Source organism: Triticum dicoccoides, chromosome 6A, assembly GCF_002162155.2.
Source record: "Triticum dicoccoides isolate Atlit2015 ecotype Zavitan chromosome 6A, WEW_v2.0, whole genome shotgun sequence".
Lineage (NCBI taxonomy): Eukaryota > Viridiplantae > Streptophyta > Magnoliopsida > Poales > Poaceae > Triticum > Triticum dicoccoides.
In genome coordinates, this window is record NC_041390.1 from 201,928,367 (window position 1) to 201,935,691 (window position 7,325).

Consider the following 7,325-nt stretch of genomic DNA (forward strand, 5'->3'; position numbering starts at 1 on the left):
CGCCCGCCGAGGCGCGCCGCCCGGCCGCCTCATCGCCGCTCTGGCCACCACCACCGTGGCGCCGTCCGCCGGACCACTGCCCCGACGCCGCAAACTCCGGCGCCGGCGACCTCACCCCGGCGCACCTCCGCCGTCGCCTAGCTCGCCGCCGACCGGATCCGACCAGATCCGGGCCGGGACGACCTCCCGCCGCCGCCTCTGTCTTCTCCGGCGCGGATCCAGCGAGATCCGCCGCCACCTCGGTTCGCGCGCTGCCCAAACCCTAGACCTGGAGGTGGTAATTTCTACTAAGTCCCCAAGATTTCTAGTTTCATATGCCCATATTCATCATGTCGTAACTTTGCATCTGTAGATGTGTTTTGCGTGTATAGCATATCAAAATGTTCGTCTCAGAGAGAACATCATTTCATATCTTCGCTTCATTTTCATTTGAGTTCATCTTGATGCCCGAAATGCTGTTGGAAGAGTGCTATTTGAGATAATTGTCAGATCTGCTGCTCCAAATAGCTATTTGTCATTTTTGCCATGATTATTGTGTGCATGATATGCCCCTGAGCTCTACATGTGTTTTGTCATATGCTTTGCCATCTTCCCAGAGGTGCCATCCATGTATTTTTGTGATGTGTTTGGTGATTAGCACAAGCTTGCAAAGTGGTGCATTCGTTAATGCTGATTTCAGGGACTTAGCATTTCCACTAAGTCCTTGATCTGTTCTTATCAATATGCCATATGTTCATCTTGTTTACTAGTGATCCGTGCCTCTTTTGAGGATGATCAGTAAAGATGATTTGTTAATATTGTGGTGCTCTATCCATCCATGTCTTTGTTTGTAATTATGGAGCACCCTAGCTTGAGTCAACCGCGCTCTACTTTTGCTATTTCGTGAATCTGGGCAGATCGTCTACTTGTTAGCGATTTTGCCGAGGATGTTGTTGTTGATCCATGCATGCTATGTTGTTGTTCTTGCCATGTCTAGCTTGTATAATGTGTATTCTTGATGGGTGTATTCTTAGTTTGTCATGCCTTGCTCTGTAGTGAGTGCATCGAGCTCGTAAACATGACTAATCATTAACAGATTTGCATGCTCCAGTTTTTCTCTAAGTCTGTGACCTGATTATGTTTTCGCCATGTTCACATGCTTGCAATTGTATTTTCTGATCCCTTTTGGCTCAAGGTCACTAAGGGACTTTTGTTAAGCTCTTTGAGTAGCTTCATGCCATGCCTTGCTTTGCCATGTCAAGTTCCTGTAGCATACAGTTTTCTTGCTCCAAAGTGTGCTACCTAATCTGAAATTCCAGACTTGTGTTAATTTCACTAAGTCTGAAACCTGTTTATCATTTGCACTTTTGCCATGCTTGTTTGAACCTGTTAATGGATGAATTGACCGTAGCTCAGTGTTCATCTTTTGTCAAGCATCATGAGTGGATCCCTGCCATGTATTTTGTTGTCATATTTGAGTGTTGTAGCATGTTCATCTTGATGCATTTAGATGCCTACTTGCTGTTTATTGCAGACCGGTGCCATATTTGTTTTGCTTGCCATTTCCAAACCATGCATCCGATTCCGGCGATCTTTATATCGATTTCAAATGAAATCACCTCACCTTTCCAGTGGTAAACTTGGATTTCCAGGTTGAGGCCAGGTTCTTTCATTCCCTTGCAAATCATGCATATGCATCCATACTGCATCCCGCATATCATACCATGTTCATGTGTTGGTTGTTTACTTTGTTGTGTGCTTCTTTCCGGTGTTTGCTTCTTCGGGTTGGGTCCGGTTACGTCGTATTTGTGAGGACCCATTCGTATACGTCCGTTTATCTTCTTCATGGACTCGTTGTTCTTCCTTGCGGGATCTCAGGCAAGATGATCATACCCTCGAAATCACTTCTATCTTTGCTTGCTAGTTGCTCGCTCTTTTGCTATGCCTATGTTACGATACCTACCACTTGCTTATCATGCCTCCCATGTTGTTAAGCCAAGCCTCTAACCCACCTTGTCCTAGCAAACCGTTGTTTGGCTATGTTACCGCTTTGCTCAGCCCCTCTTATAGCGTTGTTAGTTGCAGGTGAAGATTGAAGTTTGTTCCTTGTTGGAACATGGAGATGTTGTTCCTTGTTGGAACATGTTTACTTGTTGGGATATCACAAAAATATCTTATTTAATTAATGCATCTATATACTTGGTAAAGGGTGGAAGGCTCGGCCTTATGCCTGGTGTTTTGTTCCACTCTTGCCGCCCTAGTTTCCGTCATATCGGTGTTATGTTCCCGGATTTTGTGTTCCTTACGCGGTTGCGTTATAATGGGAACCCCTTGATAGTTCGCCTTGAATAAAACTCCTCCATCAAGGCCCAACCTTGGTTTTACCATTTGCCACCTAGCCTTTTTCTTTCCCTTGGGTCGGCCAGCCCAAGGGTTATCTTTTTTAAACCCCCCGGGCCAGTGCTCCTCTGAGTGTTGGTCCAACCCAGAGCACCGTGCGGGGCCGTCCCTTGGCAACATGAGTTACGTTGGCTCCCATACGCTTAGCTTATCCGGTGTGCCCTGAGAACGAGATATGTGCAGCTCCTATCGGGATTTGTCGGCACAGCGGGTGGTCTTGTTGGACTTGTTTTACCATTGTCGAGGATGTCTTGTAACCGGGATTCCGAGTCTGATCGGGTCTTCCCGCTAGAAGGAATATCCTTCGTTGACCGTGAGAGCTTGTGATGGGCTAAGTTGGGACACCCCTGCAGGGATTTGAACTTTCGAAAGCCATGCCCGCGGTTATGGGCAGATGGGGATTTGTTAACGTCCGGTTGTAGAAAACCTGAAGTTAACCTTAATTAAAATGCATCAACCGTGTGTGTAACCGTGATGGTCTCTTTCCGACGGAGTCCGGGAAGTGAACACGGTGTTGGAGTTACGCTTGACGTAGGTTGTTCTAGGATCACTTCTTGATCATAGTTTCTCGATCGTGCTTTGCCTTCTCTTCTCGCTCTCATTTGCGTATGTTAGCCACCATATATGCTAGTCGCTTGCTGCATCTCCACCTCATACCTTTACCTTACCCATAAGCTTAAATAGTCTTGATCGCGAGGGTGTGAGATTGCTGAGTCCCCATGACTCACAGATTCTTCCAAAACCAGCTTGCAAGTGCCGATGAGTCCGTGCAGATGACGCAACCAAGCTCAGGAGGAGCTCGATGAAGATCTTGTCCTTTGTCTTGTTTCGTTTCTAGTTGATCAGTAGTGGAGCCCAGTTGGGGTCGATCGGGGGACCTTGTCGCATTTGGTGTTCTTCTTTTATTTTGGTTTCGTAGTCGGACCTTGATTGTATTTGGATGTTGTAATGCTTTATTCATGTATTGTGTGAAGTGGCGATTGTAAGCCAACTATGTATCTCTTTTCCCTTATTGTATTACATGGGTTGTGTGAAGATTACCTCACTTGTGACATTGCTTTCAATGCGGTTATGCCTCTAAGTCGTGCTTCGACACGTGGGAGATATAGCCGCATCGAGGGCATTACAGAAGCGCCGCCTTCTCGAGGCGGAACTTGGGCAGGAGCACTTTTGGCTTCCGGCAGAGCGATTCCGCCGAGGGAACTTCCCTCCCGGAGGGGGGGATCATCGTCATCATCATCACCAACAACTCTCCCATCTCGGGGAGGGCAATCTCCATCAACATCTTCAACATCACATCTCCTCTCAAAAAGTAGTTCATCTCTTGTGTTCAATCTTTGTACCGGAACTATAGATTGGTACTTGTGGGTGACTAGTAGTGTTGATTACTATATGGTTTATTTGGTGGAAGATCCATTATGCGTTCTTGAGGTCACGGGGGAAATCTTGTTTCAAGTAATCATGTGAACTTGATATGTCACTGGTGTGCGTCGGTCCTAAACAAACGGTTTAAAACCTCTTTCCGCGGCGGCATTTGGAACCGTCGCCAAGTGAGTGTGGGCGATAGGGGGTCCTTCCCACACGACCTAGAAACCGTCGGGGATAGGGCCCCTACAGTACTCCTACTCGTTTCTGCTCGCATTGCCATCGCAGTCGGTATTCTGTGGTGCTACATTTATGATGCATGTCCCGTCACAAACGGTTCACTATTATAGAACGTGTATGATGCGTGGCCTATCACAAACGATTCACTATTAAGAAGATTAGCTAATCGTCGTACGAGTGTCGGACAGGATTACGAAACGTCAGACCGTCGTAACATCGTCGTACACAACAACTATCGCACATGCTGTTCTGTGGTGCAAGGTTTACGATGCATACTTCATCAGAAACAGTTCATGGTTGCGAATCGTGTATGATAAGGCAACTATCACAAACATTTAGTTTGCCCGCACCGTTTGTGATATTGTCTGACATTGCACAAGCTTTGCAAATGGCAACTGTGCCCATGCTTGCACACGTTTCCTCTCTGTGAATAATCTCCGATTATGGTGCATATCGCAAACGTTTGTGTTTTACCAACCATGTGTGCCGTAACAACCTGGAGAGCGTAATTTCACCGTCATTTAATAGCTGGTTTTCTAAATTGTACCGGATTTGAATTTGAATTTGAATGTATGCTACAACTTTATTCAAATCCATCAAGCTCAAACAACCAATGCATTATTGGATTCATAGGTACATATGTTCAAGAATTCCATAAGAACCAAATAAAGAATGATGAACCACAATTGTATACTTGTACTATTAAAGACGATAAAGAAAGAGGCGAAATATATCCTGGTTGCTGAATAAGGTGAAGCGGAATGCCCATATTGTGCCATCCTCCATGCAGAAGACACGCACGACTCTAGTCCAACCTCTTGTGATGGCCGACCACCCATCCTTCACGGTCTTCATGAAAACATCTAGATAATCATCGTGTTCTGGTAGAAATACTTTAACCTTTGCATGCCCACCAATCATGTAATTTGAGAGGTAATCTTGAGTAAACTGCTTTGGCAACCACTGTAAAGGAAAAAGATTCAGACATTGTCATCTAACACAACTCATTATGGGCAGTAAAAAGAAGGCTGCAGAGTTCATACTTACCATCCTGCAGTTTGCTGTTGTCTTGATAAAGTGTAAACAAATAGTTTAATTGCCATCTTTGGATCCATTTTACTAACAATCTTTATCGGCTTCCTCACTTGGTGCTGGTTCATCGATATGTCATTGCCCCATACCCAGAAAAGGTCGAAACGCGGATCTTTACCAATGACATATGTACCTAAAAGCACCAAGTTAATATTAAAAGCTAAACATCAATTACACAATGATGTAGTACAACACTCTTTTATAATATGTCTATATACATCTGTATGTGGTAGTCCATTTGAAATCTCTAAAAAGAGAAATATTTAGGAACGAAGGGAGTATCTTATGACATCCAATATACTCACATATTAGATGAATTAACATCTTATATTATGGGTCGGAAGGAGTTTAGTTCATTCTTACAAATTATCTGCTACTGTATCCACGGGTTACAGTTAGTTTGAGCTAGTTCGGGCTCAAATAGCCCTAAAGTATATCTAAACAAGAGGGCTAGTTTAAGATAGTTGCATCTATAACCCACCCAAAAATACTAGTATCCAACCCAAGAGGTGCTAATTGGAGCTAGTTCTCCTAGCGCATTTATTGTCAATCTAACCCTGCCATCCAAACAACTCTTCGGATGGAGTTAGTTCAGGGTTAGTAATGAGCTAGAAACTAACTCTAACCTCTAGCTAAGTTGAGTATCCAAACAGGGCTGTGTTGTTGTTGTTGTTGCTGATGCTACTCTTCTACGTATATCTAGACATCATTAGAACATTAATGTAAAACTCTTCATTGTTGCTATGTAGCCTAGGATTGCATATTTAGACATTAAGTACAATGCATGTTGCTTTGTAGCCTCAGATATATTACATATAACCCTAGTTAACCTAAGGAAAAATGGGTTGCAGATATATTCAGTTAAAAGTCCGATTCACCGATTAGTCCCTTATCAGCCGCCGACCTATATGGTACCAACTACCGATATCCTGAACAGTGAGTAGATATAAGCCATGGGGTGAAACTAACCTCGATGGAAAACAACAGCCGTTCCCAAAATTGTCATGTGTAGGTACATCAATAAGCATGTTAAGCACAATAGGCTAAACATCAACCAAAATTACACATGCCAGACAAAATAATCTCCAAAAGATAGCTTCAGTGTGCAGGTTTAAGCATGCTAGTAAAGCAAAACAAGTGGAAATGTGTGCTAACTACAACAGGCCAAACATTTAACAACAAGCAAACATGGTCATTCAAACTGGTATTGTGCCGGTCTAAGTACACTGGTTATGGTTAAATAAAAATGGAAAGGCGTGTTAACTACAAGATGCAGCAACCAAATGTAGTCATTCATAGTGGTATTGTTGAAACTGATACTGATGAAATTGAACTGCACAGTTCATACTTGCACATATAGAACATCACATTGTGAATAACTGGAATAAACAAGGCATACTACGAACAACCAAAGATAGCATTTGAAACTGAACATATGCTAACTACAAACAACCGAACAATCAAAAAACTTTAAAAGAGGCATATGCTAGCTATAACAGGCTTAACAACAAGCAAATATATGCATTCCTATCGGTATGTTTAAACCTGGATTGAGGAAATGTATTGCACATTAAATAATTGCACATATAGAGCATCACATTGTGAACAACTGAAATAAACAAGGCATACTGCAAACAACTAGATATAGCAATTAAAACTGGACATATTCTCACTACACTACAAAAGGGACTCGACAAAACAAATCATGGGTTTCCCCCTATGAAGAGGCACGACAAAACAAATCATGGGTTTCCCCCTATGAAGAGGCACGACAAACAAATCATGGGTTTCCTCACTTGTCATGGATGGGCTCGTTCCCGTGGGAAGAACACGGACCCTGGATGCGCTCCATGTTGTCGCAGATGGGCTCCTTCCCCTTGGAAGAGCACGACTGTAGGGTGCCCTCCCTGATGTCACAGATGGGCGCTTCCCCTTGGAAGAGCAGATGGGATCTTTCCCCTTGGAAGAGCCGGAGAGGGTGCCCTCCTCATGGTCGCCGTCGATGAGGTCTGACTTGGAAGCTGTAGTTCCCAAGCCAGCGTCGCAGAACATGTCCTTCGGAAATGACAAAAGGGGCTCGATGGTGATGTAGAATGGCAAATTGTTGACAGCGTGCCAGAGGAGATCAGCAGCGGGGCCATGGATGAGATCAACGGCGATTGAACCCGAGGGGCTTGGGGGTGGGCCACTTAACCTGTGACACAGCCCACCTTAGGGCGTCGCTGTCGATGACTTCAATGTCGTAGCCG